This window comes from Marmota monax, unplaced genomic scaffold, assembly GCF_021218885.2.
Source record: "Marmota monax isolate L192 unplaced genomic scaffold, Marmota_monax_Labrador192_F-V1.1 WCK01_AAM20220418_F8-fsc00334, whole genome shotgun sequence".
Taxonomy (NCBI): Eukaryota; Metazoa; Chordata; class Mammalia; order Rodentia; family Sciuridae; genus Marmota; species Marmota monax.
In genome coordinates, this window is record NW_026692252.1 from 299,561 (window position 1) to 320,390 (window position 20,830).

A 20,830-nucleotide genomic window follows, 5' to 3' on the forward strand; every position below is an offset into this window, starting at 1 on the left:
TGTTATTTGCATTTTTCATTTTTTGTTTGTTTGTTTGTTTGTTTTTATGGTGCAGGGAATTGAACCCAGGGCCTTGTGCATATGAGGCAAACACTCTATCAACTAAGCCATATCCCCAGATTTATTTTCAGTATTTTTATGTCATTGTTGTGTTGTATGGGTCCATATGCATCCTACTTTTTAGAAACAGCTTTATTGATGTATTATTTATATACTCTTCAAGTCACCTATTTAAAAAATAAAATTCAATGGCTTCCAAAATATCCAAAGTTCTACATTTATCACCATCATCAGTTTAGAAAATTTTCATAACCCACCCCAAAGAGCACTTCCATCATCCAGTCAGCCACATTCCCTCTAGACATTGACAACCACTTATCTCCTTTCTCTCTCTCTAGGTTAGCCTATCCTGGCCATCCCACCTAAGGAACTCCAGCTTGGAATTCATTTATAAATTAAGCCATTGAGCTTTTGCATCTGACTTCTTTCACTGAGCATAATGTTTTAAAGTTTCATCCACATGCTAGCAAGTATAAGTTCTTCATTATTGATAAATAATATTCCACTGTATTGGTATACCACATGCTTATGTATTTGTTCATCAGTTGATGGACAATTGAGTGATTCCCACTTTTTGGCTATTATGCAAAATACTGCTATGAAGATTTGCATCCAAATTTTTGTGTGGAAATATATTTTCATTTCTCTTCTATGTGCCTAGGAGTAGAATTACAGAAACATGTAGTAACACTACCCATAGTTTTTTGAAAAACTGTCTATCTCTTTTCAGAAGAGATGTGCTTTACATTCTTCCCAGAAATATATGAGGGTTTGGATTTTTTTTTTTTTTTTTTTTTTACATTCCGACTTGTAATTTTCTTTTTTAATTATAGCTGTCCTAGAAATGTGGAAGTGATGTCTAGCTGTGGTTTAGATTTTCATTTCCCTGATAGCTAAAGAGATTGAGCATCTTTTCATGTTATTTGTTTAAAAATGTCATTTATTTATCTTTGGAGAAATATCTATTCAGATCTTTTGTTTATTTTAAATGATTGCTTATCTTTTTATTATTGAGTTGTGATAGCTCTTTGTATATTCTAGATTTGAGTCTCTCATAAGATATATGAGTTGTGAAAATTTTCTTCCATTTTGTGTGTTGTATTTACTCTCTTGACATATTTGAAGGAAAATGTTTTTCATTTCCATGTCTAAAGTGTCTGCTTTTTTTTCTTTTGTTGCTTGTACTTTGGGTATTATATCTGAGAGATTCTCAACTTACCCTAGGTCATGCAATTTATACCCATGTTTTTTTTTTAAGAGTTTTATAGTTTTAGCTCTTCCATTTAGATACTGAATCATTTTTTATTTAATCTTTGTTTATGGTCCAACTTTGCTTTGTTGTTGCTGCTTTTTTGTTCTGTTTTGTTTGCACGTGGCTATTCAGTTGTCCCACAACCATCTATGAAATTGAATTGTCTTGACTTCCATATAGAAAATTAATTGATCAGAAATGCAAAGGTTTCAAATCTGTCTAATGGTCTGTGTGTCCACCCTTATGCTAGTTCCACAGTGTCTCAATTTCTGTAACTTTGTAGCAAGTTTTGAAATCAAGAAGTTAGAGTCTTCCAACTTTGTTCTTTTCTTTTTGAAGGTTGTTTTGACTATGTTGGGTCCATTGAATATTTATATTAGGATCATTTTTTAGTTTCTTCAAAGAAGTTAGTTGATATTTTGACAGGGATTGCATTTAACCTGTAGATTTGTGGAGTATTGTTACCTTCTTAAAAATATCAAATCTTTTAGACTATGAACATGGGATGTGTTTTCACTGATTAAGGTTTTCTCTAATTTATTTTATTAGTGTTTTATTGTCTTCCAATGAAAAATTCTTACACTTCTTTGGTTAAATTTATTTCTAAGAGTTTTATTCTTTTGATGCTATTATAAATAATTTTTTTTATTTCATTCTTGATTTTCCCCTTGTCAACATTTAGAACAGATACAGCTGGCTTTGGGATATTCTATCTTCCAACCTTGTTTGAACTTATGCCATAGTGCCATAGTTGTATTGACTAAAAGAAGATTCTTTTTTTTTTTTTTTTAGAATCCTCTCTGTACATAATGTAAACTGCAAATAGAGATAGTTTCACTTCTTCCTTTACAAACTGATTACCTTTTATTTTTTTATTCTTGCTTAATGTTCCTGGCAAGAATTTTCTAGTACAATGTAGCATAGAAGGGGCAAGAGTAGACATCATTTTCTTGCTCCTAATTTTAGGGGAAAAGCATTCAGTCTTTCATCATTGAGTGTGATGTTAGCTCTGTATTTTTATTTTTGTAGATGTCCCTTATCTGGTTGTGAAAGTTCCCATAAATTCCTAGTATGTTAAGTGTTTTTATTGGGTACCATGTAATTCACTTTTGTCTCTCAACATAATTAGGTTTACCCATGTCTCACCATAGATTAAATAGTCCTCCTTTAACTGAGATTTTGTAGGGGAGATAGAGAAGAAGGTTAAATCACTTAACACCCCTCTCCTCTAATTACCCCCTCTTTTTTTCTCCAGCCACTATGTCTCCACCTCTCTGCACATCTGTCTCTCATCAGGAAAACTATCTTCTCTCTTATCCACTTGCTTAGCAGAGGGTCTCAGTAAACAGAAACCCTCTTTCTCTTCATACATCTGGAGATTATTATAAAAATGAGGGAATTCCACAGAATAAATCCTTCCCTCTGCTTGGTTGGGGAAAGGTAAGCTGCAGGTCTCCCTGAAGGTGTGTGAGCTTGAGCCTAGATTAGAAGAACAGGTAGGACATTGCCAGGGGAGGGAAGAAACAGCTTGAGCAATGGCATCTCATGTTGTGCTCTGCCATTAAATCCATCTGAAGTTAGTCCCTAATAATGTCCAGGTAGTTATGCCTTAGTTGTAATTAAAAGAGGATCTTCTGCCCATACAATGTTTGCACTCATTGGCTCTACAGATTCAATATGATTTCTGGCCTCTACAATCATCCTGTCCCATATGGTCACCATTGGCCACATGTGGCTATAGAAAGGTAAACTCATTACAACTAAGTAGCATTAAAAATTCAGTTTCCTTTTTGCACTAGATACATTTCAAGTTATCAGTATTCACATGTAGTTAGTGGTTATCATATAGAACTGAAGAATATTTCCATGATCACAGAAAGATCTCTTGGACAGCATTACTCTTGTACTGACTGGAGAGAAGATGTAATTAAAGAAGATAACTGGGGACCTTGAGCCAAACAGGTTAGCCCTGGGCATAAGGTGAAGGCAGCCTGGTAGGGGTTTGTAGGCTGGGTTTCCATTTTGGCTCTGTCCCTTCTAATTTTGCAACTTTTAGATAAATTATGTCTCTTCTCTGGTTTTCTCATTGCCATGAAAATGCAATTTTTGGCCAATGTAATCCTAGGAGCTTATACCATGATTTATAGATTCTGTTGTTGTTTAATAGCCAGAAAGAGACACATGAAAGTGTTTCTTTCAGATGCACAGAAAAGATACTTGGACTTGGGGAGTGCCAACAGCTCCAACAGTGCTCAGCTGAACTAGCTCAGCAAGTCAGTTAACATCTGTGAACCCCATTTCCGCACCTATGAAAGTGAATAAACATTTTAGGAGGATGAATTGAGATGATTTAAAGGAAAGAAAGTTGTAAAGAGACCCAGATGCCAGATTGTCACTAAAAAGAAAGATAAACTAAGCTATTTTCCAAATTTATATGACCACAGAATGTCGTCATTGTCTCCTCCTTCACCTTTTCCTTCTTCTTTTAATTCTCATGATAAATACCCACAAGCACTAGTTACAATAGTGTGGAGCACACTTCAACAGGAATAGAGCACTCTCCTAGGCCACAGCTAGAGTCAATGGCTATCACCCAGTGTTGCCCCTGAAAAATATCTGTTCTAAGATAGAATTTGAAGGTCGGTGTTGGATGACACCAGAGATATTGCTTGGGCTAAAATTGCTGGGAGTAATCCAGATAAGGAAGAGAGAGAAACCTTTCAGGAAAGGCACAGGGTGGCAGAGAAATCCTACCATTATTGAGTAGATACACACATCGGCATCACCATTGGCACTGTCTGCCATACTCAGAATGACTGAAAGGCAGGTAGTATTATACCCATTTCACAGGTAAGGCAGCCAAAGCTCAGACATTAAGCAACTTACACATTTTTCAACAGGCAGTAAATGGTAGTGCTGGGATTTGAAATCAGCCTGCCTGAATCCAAAGCCCTGGATCTTTCCTTTCAAAAAGCCTAAAATATCATGATTTTCAGACTTTAAATCTATAACAGATGAGGAAGCCAACAGCTTGCACTTTGGAAACCAAGCATTGTAATGATTAAACATTTTTCTTATGGCTACATGAGCTGTTTAAATGGGTTGAGCATAATCCATTATCTTTCCCCAGTTTCTCCAGCTTCCCATCAAACATGAGTCAAAAAGCCCCAAAACAGACCTAAAATAGCCTCTCATCCTTGCCACTTTCCACCCCTACTCCTCTGGCAATCACCCACTTGAAGTAGGCCAGTATCAAGCCTGAGGTTCTGGAAGTGTTGGAGAGGCTTATACCCACATTCTGAGCCTGAATGAAGCCCAGATAATAATTTGGGACACTGAGTCCTTGAGCTGTTGGGAAGGGATTGGTGGGAGCAACATGGAACAAGAACTCTGTGGGTGATGTGTGTCTTGTTTGATTGTGTGCAATCTCTATCCCAGAGACTAGGTATTGATCAACTGCAATCAAAAGCAGCAGTGCTGAAGTATTTATTTTAAAAAATCTGACTTCTTAAGGGTCTGAAAACCTTTGACTCTGCAGCAATATGGTCCAAACTGCAAACAGAAAGTCTCATGTAACATCACCAGCACTTAGGGATTGAAAAACTGGTTGGCAGATGGGAGCCTTACACAGAAGAGGGGAAAATATTATAAAAACATATCCTTCTGACTCTTTTGGCTGAACTTGAAAACAAGCATAGTGTCTTAATTTGCAGTTAATTAGATTAACTCAGCTGCGATTGAAAAGGGGATCACTTTAGCTCCAGTAGCAATTAGCAATCATTGAACATGTGATGCCATCTTGCCTTTAAACACAACCACATGCATGACATATTTTGTTTCTCTTAGCCATTAGACTGGAAAACTAAAACATCTGCTCTGTTTTCTGACTGAATCAGGGTCAAATAGCAGGCCTCTGCAGTGTCATTTAGATAGAGGGGATATCAAGTTACAGTGACTAGCCACTTTTCCACTCTTTGAGAATCTGAACTGGAATGGGACTCTTCTATCCAAAACTTTGGTCTCCCTCTCCAGAGGATCAAGCTGCCATCCAATCTTTCCTCTGGCTTGTGAAATCCACCCTTGCACATCCCTATAGGCAAAGTGGCTCTTACTGTCATCCCTGGTAGATTTTGTAAAAATAGTGATCAAACCCCATTTGAAACAATTTTATTTTCCATTGTCTCTCTCTAACATATTACATCCCAAGGAAAAATTGTCACACTCCCCCAGCCCTTAGGGCCAAGAACACTTTGTAGGCAATTCAAAAAAAAAAAATATTTGTTAAATAAATCCTGTTTTTTCCCAACTCAGGTAAAGAATGAAAAAAGGCAAGCCAGTTGGTGAGAAAGTTACTGCTTTTGTTTTCATTTCAGTCTTTCAAAAGACAAGAATGTCTGTTTGGCGTTAATGTTTGTAATATCTCTTTCTGGCTATTTCCCTCTACTTCACTACTCTACTTTTTAATAGAAAGTGCATCTCTGGATGCAGAGTAAAGAATAATTACCAAAAGTAGGATTGAGTAATATTCATGTTTAGTTTGGTGAGTGTTTTGTTTTTCCCAAAAAATGTTGGTAGCTCTCCATTTAGGTAGTGATGTAAAGTTTTTCTTTAAAAGAAGTTTAAGTGTAAAGGTATTGCTTTTAAAGAAAAATAGTCACAGTGGGGGCAGAATAAAGTGAAATACAAGAAGGGGCATCCTTAGTCAGCCCTAGTAATAGCCACTGTGAGCTCTTTGTGGTCAGTGCCTGGCAAAAGGCAGTTCACTGAAATAAAACTCTCCCCAATAATAATCTATGTCTCTGCTATTACGTTCCCACCTCCTAGTCTCCTCCCCTTTCCACTTTCCCTGATGCTGACTTCATGGGGTTGTTATTACTCAGAAAGAGACCCAGGAATTTGGGGCATTGTGATAGCAGGAAGCCTGGAATGGGTTGCCCCTCAAGGCATTGAGAAGACATCCTGAGGGCTACATTCTTAGCTGTGTCCTGAAAGTGCAGACAAATCATGCATGTTTCTGTAAATCAGTTGGATAACATTCATAATGTTCCTAATGTACTGCCAAAAGTGGGGAACTAACCACTGGCCTGGAGAATGCCCCAGGAGTGAATTGTTTCTGTGCAGTGTGCAGTTCTAACCTTGTGCAGTTTTTTTTTTTTTTTTTTACTTTGTTTATATATTTTTTAAAATATTTATTTTTTAGATATAGGTGGACACAGTGTCTTATTTGATTTTATGCGGTGCTGAGGATTGAAACCACTGCCTCACACATGCTAGGTGTGCACTCTACCTCTGAGCCACAGCCACAGCCCGACTTTGTTTATTTTTTTTTTATTTAATTTTTTTTAATTTTTTTTTATTGGCTGTTCAAAACATTATAAAGCTCTTGACATATCATATTTCATACATTAGATTCAAGTTGGTTATGAACTCCCAATTTTACCCCAAATACAGATTGCAGAATCACATCGGTTACACATCCACATTTTTACATAATGCCCTATTAGTAACTGTTGTATTCTGCTACCTTTCCTATCGTCTACCATCCCCCCTCCCTCCCCTCCAATTTTCTCTCTCTACCCCATCCACTGTAATTCATATCTCTCCTTGTTTATTTTCCCATTCCCCTCACAACCTCTTATATGTAATTTTGTATAACAATGAGGGTCTCCCTCCATTACCATGCAATTTCCCTTTTCTCTCCCTTTCCATCCCACCTCATGTATCTGTTTAATGTTAATCTTTTCTTCCTGCTCTTCCTCCCTGCTCTGTTCTTAGTTGCTCTCATTATATCAAAGAAGACATTTGGTATTTGTTTTTTAGGGATTGGCTAGCTTCACTAAGCATAATCTGCTCTAGTGCCATCCATTTCCCTGCAAATTCTATGATTTTGTCATTTTTTAGTGCTGCGTAATACTCCATGGTGTATAAATGCCACATTTTTTTTTATCCATTCATCTATTGAAGGGCATCTGGGTTGCTGGGATTGTGGCTCAGTGGTAGAGTGCTCCCCTTGTGAAGTACTGACCAGCTCTATGATATAGAGCTGGTCAGTTTATACTGTAGCAGGTTAATAATTAAAATTGGGATTATGTAATCCTTCAAGAAGCAGACTGGCTTGCTCCCACCTTCACTTGAAGAATGCAGGGCACTCACCACCAAAATCGGTGGGAACTCTCAGAAGGCTTATCTGTGTGGGCACAGGTGAGCACAGGGAGTGGGCTGCATTTTTGTCCTGCTCCCTCATGGACTTTGAACTGTATGGAAACCAGGACTGGCAGCTTTACTTCTGCCCTCATATTCTTTTCAGTTTTAATATTGAATTCTTTCCTCTACCTTCTCCTGACTACCCCCTTGCTATCTCTCATTAGTATCCCTTGGATCATGGTGAGTAGTCCAACTGCTCTATTTATAAGCTGGAGAGCAGGAAATCTGGCTTGGCTGTGTGACTTGAAGGAAGCTATTTAACTTCCATGACTCATAGGAGGGTTGTTAAATTTAGGTCAAATTAAAGAACGTATGTGGGAACTGTTTTGAAAGAAGAGTCATAATATTTAAAAGGTCTATATAGAGAGCAGCAATTGAGCAATCCTCATGACCAATAACTCTTAGAAGACTCTGAAATAAGGTTCCTCTCAGTCAGAAAAATAAATGAGATGGTTTGCAGCTTTTGCAGTGGTTTTAAGAATGATTTTTTTTTTTTTAGGTGGGTCTCACTCAGATTCTTCAAGGCATAGTCTCTACCTGCCACTAGTTACAATTGGTGGTGTGTATTAGTGGTTGTTTTGGCCACCTTTTTTTCTATATATGTGTGGAGAAACCTGCTGTACTTGTGGAGGAGGTATTGATTGGCTCCATATGTGGAAAGGGAGTGCAGAATTTGTTGATTAGACAATCAATTTTTCTAGATCATAAGTTATTAAGTGGACATCATTTAATTTGGGTCCCTAAGACTTTTATAAGAATTTCTGGGATTCAACCATAGGCCTTTCAAATAAATCAGAACATACCTTGACACAGGGCTGGAGCTACTGTGGCCCTCTTGGCAGCAGGAATAGAGAATTTGTCTGAGAATGGCCAGCAACAAAAACAGAACAAGATGGATGAGACAGAGCTGGGGTTTTATTACTAGGGTCTTCCTGGGTTCCATTTTGGTCATTTGGGTGCAGATGGCCTTGGGAAGTGTGTTCCCCTTTTTCTGGCACACACTTTCTCCTATCCAAAGGCTTAGGCTTCCCTGTAACTTTAAATTTAGCTATCTCTTTGGGAGCCTCTCAGGCCTGAGTTTGAGGTCCAATGTCAGCTTTCTAAGTTTGTGATCTCCAAAAAGTCACCCCATGAAGCCTCATTATTTGCATCTATAAATTGAGTATAGCATCAACATAGCTTGCTAGACTGTGTGCACATATTGAGATCATTCGAGTCAACGCCTCAGTGGAGGGACAGGGGAGTTCAGTGAAGGCCTTCCCTTCTTCTCTGTAAAGAGCATCAAGTGCCAAGTGTGCAAAATACCTGAATATTCTGGATGGTTTGTTCTTCCCTCCCATCCTCTTGACTGATTTATCCTTTGTATCCAGCTGGAAGTAAGTTAAAACCAACATCCAGGGCAGTCTCAGAGCGAGGGGGAGATGCTGGAAGAGCAGCCATCAAGGAAGAGGTGTGGCCAGGGTCCTGGTAAAGTTGGCATGAGTTGATTCACTGGTGGCAAGTCAGGCTTCCTGCATTCAAATTTTAGTGTTGCATTTTTTTTATCAACTATTGGAAACATTGTGTAAGATCTTAGAATTTCAGTTTTCACTTCTAAAATGTGGGTGGGGGGGGAGACTCCTCCTCTCAAGACTGTAAATATCATATATATATATATATATATATATATATATATATATATATATATATATATATGTATATATATATATATATATTTTTTTTCTATCACTGCATCACAGGAGTACCCTCTAGGAACTTGATCAATGGAATAAAAAAAAAACTCTATTTAAATTAAATTCATGGCTTAACTTTTTTAAAAGAGTGACTTTGTTAAAATATATATGAATGTATATATATTACAAGGTGTGAGGGTAAGAAAAAGGAGTGCAGGCCTGGATCTTCATGTTCAGGTTACCCCTTCCCCAGTCTTCTAGCTGGCAGGTTATATATATATATATATATATATATATATATATATATATATATATATCACATATTATATATAATATATATGTAATAAACATAACATATATATCATATATGTATACTATATTACAATGGCAAATTGGATGCTTTTGGCTGAATCACTTATGCCAAAAAAGGGTCTTTACTTTGTTTCTATGCCTATCCTTTAGCACTAATAGAATCAAATATTTGCTACTTTGACAAATTGTCAAAGAAACAAAGTATAAAAAGAGTTGTCAGCCACAATGAATGACACCTTTCAGCAGAAGTGTTTCATGGAAAACTAATGTTCATCTCCTCTTGCTGCTCTGAAGGGAGTGGTGGGAGGTGAGTAGCATGAATGGCAGCACAGTCCAGGAGTGACCTTAGATGCTTCTGTCTTATAAAAATAAATAATTTATATTTTAAAAATCACAGGAATTACTGGACACTGTAACACTCAAATGGTTCAAATGTCAATTGAATTTCCATGTGATTTTATTATCAATCTAACTAGTCAAGGAGCTCATTGTAACTAAAGGATTTAGGGAGCTGCAGATGGCAGCTAAGTTAGAAGCATTAAGAATGATCGACTCCCAGCACACACACACACACAAAAAGGCCTTATTTGTATAATCAAATAAAAAAATAATAATCACTACTTTTAGGAAAACATGATTTACCTGAAATACAGTTGACATTATCAGAATCAAAATACTTTCTCCACACTGAATTGCATAGCTAGACTATAAGGAAATCCAGTATAACATTGTATAGTATGTTTATGTTAACACCATATCACCAAAACAACCAAAAAAGCTTTATTGAATTTTGGGAAATAAAATAAATAGACGTAATATAACTTAGAAAATTATCAACACACTAGAAATATGATACTGGCATAAATCCTCCAGGACAAACCAGAAACTTTGACACTTGCCTGTCATCCCAGATACTTATAGTTCAGTGCTTGCCTAGCATAATTAAAGCCTAGGGTCCTCCAGGTCCTTGAACCACCCATGGCTGAGCAGAGCCCACTGCGTGGGGCCTTCGCCAGCTCATGGATCTGTGCACTCATCAGCCGGAGCCTGTCGGGGGGTTGGGGGTTTGGCTGTGGGAATGACACACTGCCTCAGACATGTGGGAACTGCAGTTTCTTTCTTTTGGATCTGTGTGGAGGGGTGGAGCTGCTGTGTCACACGGCACCTCTGACCTTCCAAGGAACTGCTAGTAGAAAGGCTTTATTGCCACAATCCTACCAGCAATGCTGAGGGTCTTGGTTTATCCACTTGCCACTAGACATCTGTTACAGTCTACCATAGATGTCCTGGTGGGTGTGCAGTGGCCTCTCACTTGATTTGCATTTGCCAGGTGCCAGTGAGTATGCATTTTTTGTGTTTTACTGGCTATTTGTATATCTTTGTAGAAATATCTGTTTGTATCCTTGGCACTTTTTTATTATGTTATCTTTTAATTATTGAATTGTAAGAGCTCTTTATATATTGTGGATACTAGACCTTTGCCACTTGTGTGATTTGTGAGTATTTTTTATTCTTGGAGTAGTCTTTTCAGTGTTTGAACAAGGTCTTTGATATAAATGAGTTTTGAATTTTGATTTAAAGCTCCAGTTGATTGTGCTGGAGGTGTATGTGGCTCAGTGGTAGAGTGCTTGCCCAGTGTGCCCAAGGCCCTGGGTTCCACATCCAGCATCACATACACATACAAAAAACAAAGAATCACAGTTTATCTGCTTTTTCTTTTGTGTTTTTGGCCTCATATTTAAGATATCATTGTCCAGCCAGGAGCAGTGGCCCATACCTGTAATTCAAGAGGCTGAGGAGGCTGAGGAGGCTGAGGCAGGAGGATCACGAGTTGGAGGCCAGCCTCAGCAAGGCCCTAAGAAACCCAGTGAGATCCTGTCTCTAAACAAAAATTAAAAATGACTGTATCTGTGGCTCCATGGTGGAGCCTCCCAGCACCAAACAAAACCAACAAAATAAGGGTTCTCTGGGGCCACCTGAGGGTCAGTTTATTACCTGTCCCTGGATCTGCTTTCTTTGGTCACCCCCTATCTCTCTGTGGCTGTCAGTGTCCCCTTTCCAGTTCCCAGTGACCAGTGTCTTGCTCAGACAAGTGTAGGTGATGGGTCTCCTCTTGACCTTCACAGGGGCACTGAGGACATCCCCTTTCCCCACGGGATCCCCCTGGACCTGCTGGACTGCGGGATGATCCTCTGCACCATGCTCTACTTCCCCACAGGAGATGAAGCAGGTGTGCCCCTGCTGCCATCTCCTCCCGCCTTCACTTCCAGCCCATCACCACCCTGGGCAGCTCCTGTTACACAGAGGCTCTGTCCCCTCATCTGCAAAGTGGGTTGGTTACAGGGACATTGTCCAGTGTCCCAGAGCCTCCGTTCCCCTGGGTCTTTCCTGTTCACACCTTTAACCCCCTTTGATTAAGTTTAAGGGACAGAATAAAAAGCAGGGACCTAAAAACAACCAGGGACAGAACCAGGGCCTTTGACTCGGAGCTCATCCCCAGCCCTGTTCTGCCTTTGATTCAGAGACAGGATCTCACTAAACTACTCAGGGGCTCACTTTTTCTGAGGCTGGCTTTGAACTCATGATCCTCCTGCCATGGCCACCCAAGTGCTGGGATGACAGGCCTGTTCTCTGAGCCCAGCTGAAGGGCTTTGCTGGGGACCTAGCAGCAGTGGTGGCCTGATAGGGGGTCACTTCCTGGGATGCATGCTGGCCTGGTCATCTGGACCCCACCCTGCTGGCCTTGCAGGGCCTCTTCTGTGTGCAGGCCCCAGCATTCCCTGCCTCCCTGGATCCCTGGCTCTGTCCCTCTGGACGGCCAATGGTCAGGCTTGGACACGGCTGTCCCAGCACCTCTGCCGAAAGCTGCAGGGAGGACTGGCTGTCCCTGGTCCCTGCATCTCCACCCCTGGAGTGTTTTTATGGCTTTAATTGAAGCCAGGGATCCTTCAGACTTTGTTCACGAAGCTGCCAGAGTGAACAATCCTCATGGTGGACGATGTGCCAGGCCCAGGTGATCTCCACAGCGCCACATGCCACTTCAACCCCTGGCCCTTATCACCCAGCGCCCATGGAACCGGCGACAGGTATCACCATGATAGACGACACAGCCCTGCTGATGCTGTGCTGGCTGGTGGATTCTGGGGACACCTTTTGATTTATTGGACTGTCATGTTCATCTCACAAATAAAAATGGCTCCTCTTGGTCCCAGGCTGCGGAGGGAGGCTGGAGCCTCTGGGGCAGGGTGCTGGGACAGAGGGGGACACTAGGGACTCTTTAGTCAGTGAGCAGGACACTGGCCATGCAGGGGGCCCAGGTCTCCTCGAGGGTGCAGCCAGCCTCCTGCTCCCCAGTCCAGCAGCATGAGATGCTGTACAGTGTCATTTTAAAGCACTGTATAAAGGGGACATTTGGAGCCTGTCACTTTTTTTTTTTGGTACCAGGGATTGAACCCGGGGTCACTTAACTCCTGAGCCCCCTCCCCAGCCGTTTTTCTATTTTATTTAGAGACAGCATCTCACTGAGTTGCTCAGGGTCTCACTAAGTTGCAGAGGCTGGCCTCCACCTTGTGATCCTCCTGCTTAAGCCTCCTGAGCTGAGATTACAATCATGTGCCACTGTGACTGGGGCCTGAGACTGTGAATCATGTTTTTTCTCCTCTGAATGATCATTAAGATCCCAGCCCAGATGGAGGGGATCCACATCAGTGAGGAGGTGCCCTACCACCTGGGGGAGACTGGCACCAAGACTACTCTGAGGTGAGGCAGAGGCCTCCTGGGCCAAGGTGGAGGCTTCCCAGGGCTCAGGATGTCTCTGGACTTCCACGTGTGACAAGTCCCTGGACATGGTGGCTTACACTGCTGAGCATCTGAGGTGGCTTGTGAAAGTTAGATTGAAGAGAGAGATTCCCCTTGTCTTGAAGCTGACACTCCCTCTGCAGGAGGTGGCTAACTCTGCCACTGTCCCCTGGAACAGGAGATGGATAGAAGCAGAGCCTGGGCTCGGTGGGGGCCTTGTCAGCCCAGTCCTTCCCCTACCCCTGGCTCCTGTCCAGATGCGCTAGGACAGTGTGCTCTCCAGACCAGGAAGGGTGTCCCCGACAGTCCGCGAGGACCTAGGACCCATTTCCTTGCCCCCCACGTGATCCTGGGGTCCAGCTGAGCCAACAGCTGAAGCTGCCATGGCTGGGTGGTGGCTTCAATGACTTTTAACCTCTCTGAGATGGAGATGCATGGGGCCTTGATTTTGTTGATTCACTGTGACATGGGGCTGAGGAGCAAATCCAGAGCCTCACATGTGCTATGCAGGCGCCGTACCACTGAGCCCCATCCTCAGCCCTCTTTTGCATTTTATTTAGAGAAAGGATCTCGCTGAGTTGCTCAGGACCTCACTAAGTTGCTGAGGCTTGCCTCCAACTTGCCATCCTCCTGCCTCAGCCTCCGGAGCCCTTGGGAAGCCACTGTGCCCGGCTTGGGGAATTTCTATACTAGGGTGAAGATGTGAGGATCAGCACTTATGTCACACTGGTGGCCTCCCTGATGGGGCTGTGACTGTGATGTTCCCAGTCATGGAAGCTCAGTCCTTTCCTGGCTCCACAACAACCAGCCAGAGCCTGGAGGGGGCCCAGCTGGCAGAGTCCTTCTGCCCATGGATCTGGGTGAGGGACTCGCTCTGGGCCTGGCTGGACTCCAGGCCCAACTGTCCACTGCAGGTCCTTGGTGCAGCTGCTGACTCCAGCCAATCTCCTGGCCAAGATCAACAGGAAGGTCAGCATTGATAAAGATCCCATGGAGGAGACCAGCGAGCCGTTCACAACGCCAAGTCCTTGGCCAAGATCCTGGATGACCAGCAGGCCAAGTCCATGAAGGGACCCCGGTGGCACTCCATGGAGAGTGTCCTCATGAAGGCAGTGTGCATTGCCTGGGCTGTGCCTCCCCTCTCCTGTGAGCTCTGCAGTGTGGTTAGTTCTGTCTGAAGAGGGTTTTTTTTTTTGTTGTTGTTGTTGTTTTAAATTATAATTTTTGGGATTGCTTTGGTGGAATACTCACTCCCCTGAGGTGTTTTTAAATAAAATCTTAAATGTTATTTGGATGACACCACCCTTCCCCCTCCCCTCCTTCCCTCCCACCCTCTCTCTCTCTCTCTCTCCCTTCCTCTCTCTCCCCCTTTTAAACTTTTTTTTTAGGGGCAAGGAATAACACGGTTTAAACCCAAGGACATTTTTATTTGGAGACAGAGTCTCACTGATTTGCTCAGGGCCTTGCTGAGTTGCAGAGGCTGGCCTCCAACCTGCAATCCTCCTGCCTCAGCCTCCCAAGTCAATGGGATGACAGGTGTGCGTCACCATAACCAGCTGGCCATATTTTAATTATCTACTATCATATATATATATATATATATATATATATATATATATATATATATATATATAATCTACTATTATATATATTATATATATATATAAATATATATATTACTATTATATATATTTAATTATTATATATATTATATACTATATATATATATACTATTATATATATATATATATATAATTATCTACTATTTTATATATATATTATACATATATATATATATATATATATATATATATATATATATATATATATATATATATATATCTTCCAACATGGTTTGAGCTCAAGGCCCAAGGTGTGGGTTCTGGGCTCTGTCTCCAGGAAGGGTGCCTCCATGTCCTGCATTGTGTGCTGTTGGGATTTCTCTCAGTTCAGGCCCTGGGAAAGCTCACTTGTCGGAGGGGACAGTGGGGGCCAGGGTGAATCCTGAACTTTCCCTCCATCTCTGCCCACAATCTCCTCATCCACTTGGTCCCATGTCCCCATACCCTGGCAGCTGAAGTCCTGCCCATGTGGGGGATACCTCTGTGTTCTCATTCTCACTGTGCTTGACCTATTGTGGAGGAACCTTCTGGAATGGCCAGCTGTCAGGGGCTGCCCCCTCCCACTCACTCAGTGGCCCTCTAACCCTGAGATGATCAGTGATGGGGGTACGCTGAAGGGACCAGGAGCCAACAGAAGGCTCTCAAAAGCCCAGCTGGACCAGCCTGAGCAACCAGAGAGCGTCATTCTGGGTTGTCACCCAATGAGCAGTGATGTTCCTGAGTCACACTGACATCAGAGGAACTTGCAACACAGGGGGCTGGGCTCGGCCATCTTCAGGTTCCAAGTCACTGAGGTAAATGTGCAGCCACTGAGTCCAGGACACTGCCCTCCACAGGTGGACAGGAGAGGAGGGATGTGTGGGTCTAAAGTGTCCCCTTGACCCAGCCAGGAAGTGGCACTCAACACCAACTGAATGCATCCACAGCAAGAGCCTCTGCAGACACAAGAGTACATTGAACTCCCCACACCCAGGGTCCCAGTCAGGCCATGAGCGTAGCGGAGGGACACGAGCAGAGCACCTGACCAGTCCTCCCCCAAACTGTTGAGGTCACCAAGAACAAGGGCCATTGAAGAAAATGTCACGGCCCAGAGAAACCTCGAGAGATGGGACACCAAGGCCCATGGCTGGGATCAGGGGGCATCAGGTAAAATGGAAGGTGGTGGGTGCAGGTGGTGCCTGGGTGCCAACTACAAAGGATAATGGGTGACACACAGGATTGCACTGCCACCATCACACTGCTCTGGAGATCTAAAACAGTTCTAAAATTCTAAGTTCCCCCCTTGTGTCCCTGGGCATTGAACCCAGGGCCTCATATGGTTGTAAAAAGTTCCAAGAAGCTGTTGCAGTGGGGCCCGCCTCTCATCCCAGCAGCTCTGGAGGCTGAGGCAGGAGGATCGCAATTGGAGGCCAGTCTCAACAATTTAGCCAGGCCATAAACAACTCAGTGAGACCCTATTTCTAAATAGAATATGAAATAGGGCTGAGGTTGTGGCTCAGAGGTTGAGTGACCCTGGGGACAATCCCTGATTCCCCCCGCCCCCCAAAAAAGATGGAAGCTGAGTGGCCATGAGATCCCAGAGCACCCTGGGCTGCACCACCTTCCTAGGTGCGTGGAATTGCACTCACTAGAGTCCTGGGTATTTGGAGGTTGCGGTCTTCAGATTTGACTTTTAAGGGCAGATTTCACCCCAGCCCCTCCTCTGACCTAGGCCCCCACCTTTCCTAGGAAAAAAGCCAGAGGCCGCAGTGACAGCAGTCCCCAGCTGTGGGTTGGCACTGAGATGACCTGGTGACCAGAGAGGTCTTCTCATTCCTGCTCCTCAGGTGTCGGGGAGGTGGCTCACTGGCTCTGGGCAGAGGTGACCCTGGGTGGGCAGTTGGGGTGGCCAAAGGGCCTGATGACCACATTCATCTCCCAGAGGAAGTTTTGAAGAGTGACCCATTGCCCAATGTGGTCAGTGTCTCCATGCATTAGGGGCAGGACACAGCCCAGAGACAGCAAGGGATTTGTCACATTTTATTGCGCTAACACGCCATCTAGCAGCCATGAGAGGATCCCATTTTTTGCTCCATTTCAGCTGGAGCCTGAAAAATGGTTGTGATATTTAGGTGAAGAGGGCAGGGCTGTTCCCGGGAAGTGGTTGAGGCTGTCACAGGATTGGGTGGCCCCCATCAAGCCCAGCTTCCTGCTTGCTCTCAGGGGCCCCTTTGGGAGTGGGAACCCAGAAAAGGAAGGGCTTTTTTTTTTTTTTTTCATCCAGGGACTGAACCCATGTTCCCTTACCCACTCAACCCTGCTCCCAGCCCTTTTTGTATTTTATTTAGAGCCAGAGTCTTACTGTGTTTCTCAGGGTCTCTCTAAGTTGCTGAGGCTGGCCTGGAACTTTCAATCCTCCCGCCTCAGCCTCCCAAAATGCTGGGATGAAAGGTATTTGCAATCCAGCCCGGCTTCTTTATGTTATTGAGCCTGGGTTTCCCCATCTGTAAGATGGGCTTCTGTCTCCTATCACTGGAGGTGTATAACCATACCCCATGGACCTGGGAGGTGATGTGTGATCAAACACCCAAACAGCCCGGATTGAGAGGAGCCCCCAATCCAGGTCCCTCCAGGAAGAGGACCTGGCAGTCTGTCAATAAGGATACTCCCGCTGGCGAGCTTCACCCTCTCCTTCAAAACATTGGGCTTAGAAGAAAAATCTCCATTTGGGGGATTAGAACCGGAGGCCTGAGGAGGGCCCCAAAACCCAGCATTAGACTAGGGGAAGTCATTGGCTCCACCCAGTGTCCCCACTGGGAGAAATATCCTGGGCTGCTGCCCCAGGGCTGCACCGAGGAGAGGGATCAGTGGCCTCCCTCGGTTTCAGGCATCCGGGAAGCAGAGCCAAGGATGGAGGGCAGCAGCTATCCCTCTCCCCTCTCACCCATGGGGCAGCACCATACCTTGTCCCCTCCCCAGGGCTATTTACCAAACTGACACCTCCCACTTGGAGGACTGCATGCAGCCGGCCAGGTGCAGGAGGCCGATGGTGGGGAATCTGTCGTTCTCATCACCACAACAGGCGGGATTAATGGGCAGCCGCAGGACTGGCGCCCAGCTGCGTTAACCCCCTGCCATGCCCAGGGAGATCAATGGGCAGCGGTGGCTGGGCCAGCTTGATAAGTTGGGCCTATGGGCGCCCGCTAATTGCCTTCTCCATCAAGTACCATCGCCATCATCCTCATGCCGCCCTTGGACAGAATGGCGCCGTCATCATCATGATTCATTAGAACATTGGTGGCCATAGGGAGGGATGTCGCGGGACTCTGTGCGGGAGCAGGGGACCCGGGCGGCTGTGGGCCTGGGGACACACAGAGGGACTCCTAGAGCTCCACCCGTGCTGCTCTCATCCAAGGACCCAAGGGACTTAAGCTGGGGGGGGTGTGGGCGGGAGCACAGTGACAACCAGGCAGGCTTGCCTACCCCACCCCTGCCTGCGTGAGACTCAGACACCATCCTTGTCTCTTGTGGACCCCATTCCCCATTGCCCCAGCCATTGGAGAACCCCAGATCCCAGTTGGGAGCCAAACCCAGGCTGGAGGCTGAGGCTGGAGGATCGCAAATTCAAGGCCAGCTTCTGAACTTGTGAAAATTGAAAAGGGCTGGGAATTGGCGGTGGCCAGCGCCCCTGGGTTCAGTCCTGGGCACCCGAACCCTGTCGCAGGGGTCTCCACCGCAGGGGTGAATCCCACACCCATTGCACCCGCGCTCCGCCCCCAAGGGGCAGCTCTGGCTTAAGGCTGCCTGCACTCTTCACCCTAAGCGGGAACTTGTCGCACTCAGGATATGGTGGCAACAAGCAACCAGGGTCCGGGGGCTCCAGCCCACCCCGCCTGACTATGGTGCATTCCTCCAGGCGACCTGGGAGACCTCTCAGGTGACCAGTCCCCTGGGCACCATCCCTGCAAACCAGTGGCCTTGTGGCTGCCCCAGCCCAGTATGACTGGCCTGGGCCACAGAGGCCCGGTGTTCCCGCAGTGGCATCCTTGACCACCAGGAGGGGAATAGTCCCGCCCTCCCTAGAGGAGCCGAACTGCAAGTGGTGAGGAGGTGGGGACCTCGGCCTGGTCATCAGGGCCTCAGGTGACCCGCAGCTGAAACGCTGTCTCCTCCTCACGCTTCTCTGGGGGCTCCACCACCGCATCACAGCGAAGACACGAGGCCAGCTACCGCAAGGCTGCAGCGCCCCCACGCGGACACACAGGCACACCGTGGTCAAGGCTCCGCCCACGCCCCTCCCACACCCCGCCCCCTGAGCGTGGACACACGCACCCTGCTCCTGCACCATCCGCTCTGCATCAGGACCACAGCAGAGCTTGGCGAGGTGCCCCTGGGGGAGCCATCCAGGAAGGCGAGGCCCGCAGTAGGTATGCACAGGCGTAGGGGAGGTGGGAGGCTTGGAACATGGTTAATGTTTAAGAAAACATCAAGGAGCCTGCGCGGTGGGGCGGGTGGAGCTCATCTTTCATCCCAGCGGATCAGGAGGCTGAGGCAGGAGGGTCGCCAGGTGGAGACCAGCCTCAAAAACTCAGCGAGGCCCTGTCTCTAAAGAGCTGGGACAAGTTGGCGGGAAGGCACCGCTGGGTTCAGTCCCTGGGACCACAACCCTGGGAGACACGGAAGGGGTTCTTAGTGCAAGTTGCCCCTTGGTGCCCGCCCTCCACCTCTGGTCCCCGACCACAAGCTCCCCAGGCCTCTTCTCTGGATACCCCCAAATCAGATTAAGGCGTCTGTCTGACATTGACTTTGAGACTTATCAAGTGCAAGGCTGAAGAATCGCCATTGAACCCCAAGACCCATGGTCAGGTCAGGCACTCCCTGGCATCCCATCATCCTCTGCGCTCTCAATGCCACGTCCAATGTCCTGTGTTTTGGAGCTGCATGAGCAATACCTCAGTCCCTGAAGACTTCAGGATACAGTCCATCACCCGGTGTTCAGCATATTCTCTTTAATTTGTAGGGACTGGAGGTTTAGCCAGCGGTGGCTGATCATGCAGCCACATCCCAGTTCTATTTTTTGAGACAGGAGTTTGCAAAGTTGCTGGGGCTGGCCTGGAACTTGCGATCCTCCTGCCTCAGCCTCCCAAATTGCTGGGATTAAAGGCGTGTGCCACAGGGCTGGGGTTATGAAGGCTCTTGTCCAAGTCCTTGTAGGCATGATTCTTTTCAGAATTGAGCAGACAGGGCATGCACATGTGCTGGTTTCATGGAAACTGCTAGATCTTTCCTGAAACCAGTTTATTTGCTTTTCATGCAGTCTTTAATGCTTCTGGAAAAGACAGATGGGTAATGTGGCACCAGATGGTTTGGGGCAAGGGATGAGGTGGGTGCTGGCATAGTTTGGGCACCCCCGGGAGCCTCCAAGGAGATGCATTGATGGGTGTGGTGGGTGCTGAAGCTCGGGCCGGTGTTTGACGGACCTAGGACGATGGCCCTCAGATGGTGTAACATGCTCAGTCACCGGCCCTCATCAGGAAGCTTTGCGCTTCCCTGGGCCACCCATCTGGAGGCTAGGACTGGAGGCTCATGAATATTATGCTCCTGAGGACCAGGCCAGGCCAGAGTGCAGGGGGGTCAGGGGTGGAGGGAGTGGTGGGAAGGACACCTGCCGCAGTCTGGCTGGGCACAATCAGGAGCCACTTGTCAAAAGAAACTAACTTTATTTTTAGAACCACACACGCCAAACAAAACAGCCTCTCAGGAAAAACCCTCAGAGCCTCAACTAACACCACCGGCTTTCCAAAAGCCTCTCTCTCCCACACAAGCTTCTCTCTGCCTCCCACAATCCTCCTGCTCTTGAGGCCCATTGGCTGGGTCACGTGGGCAGAGCCAAAAAAGTCCCCCAATGAGCAGCTCCGTGGTCTGAAAGG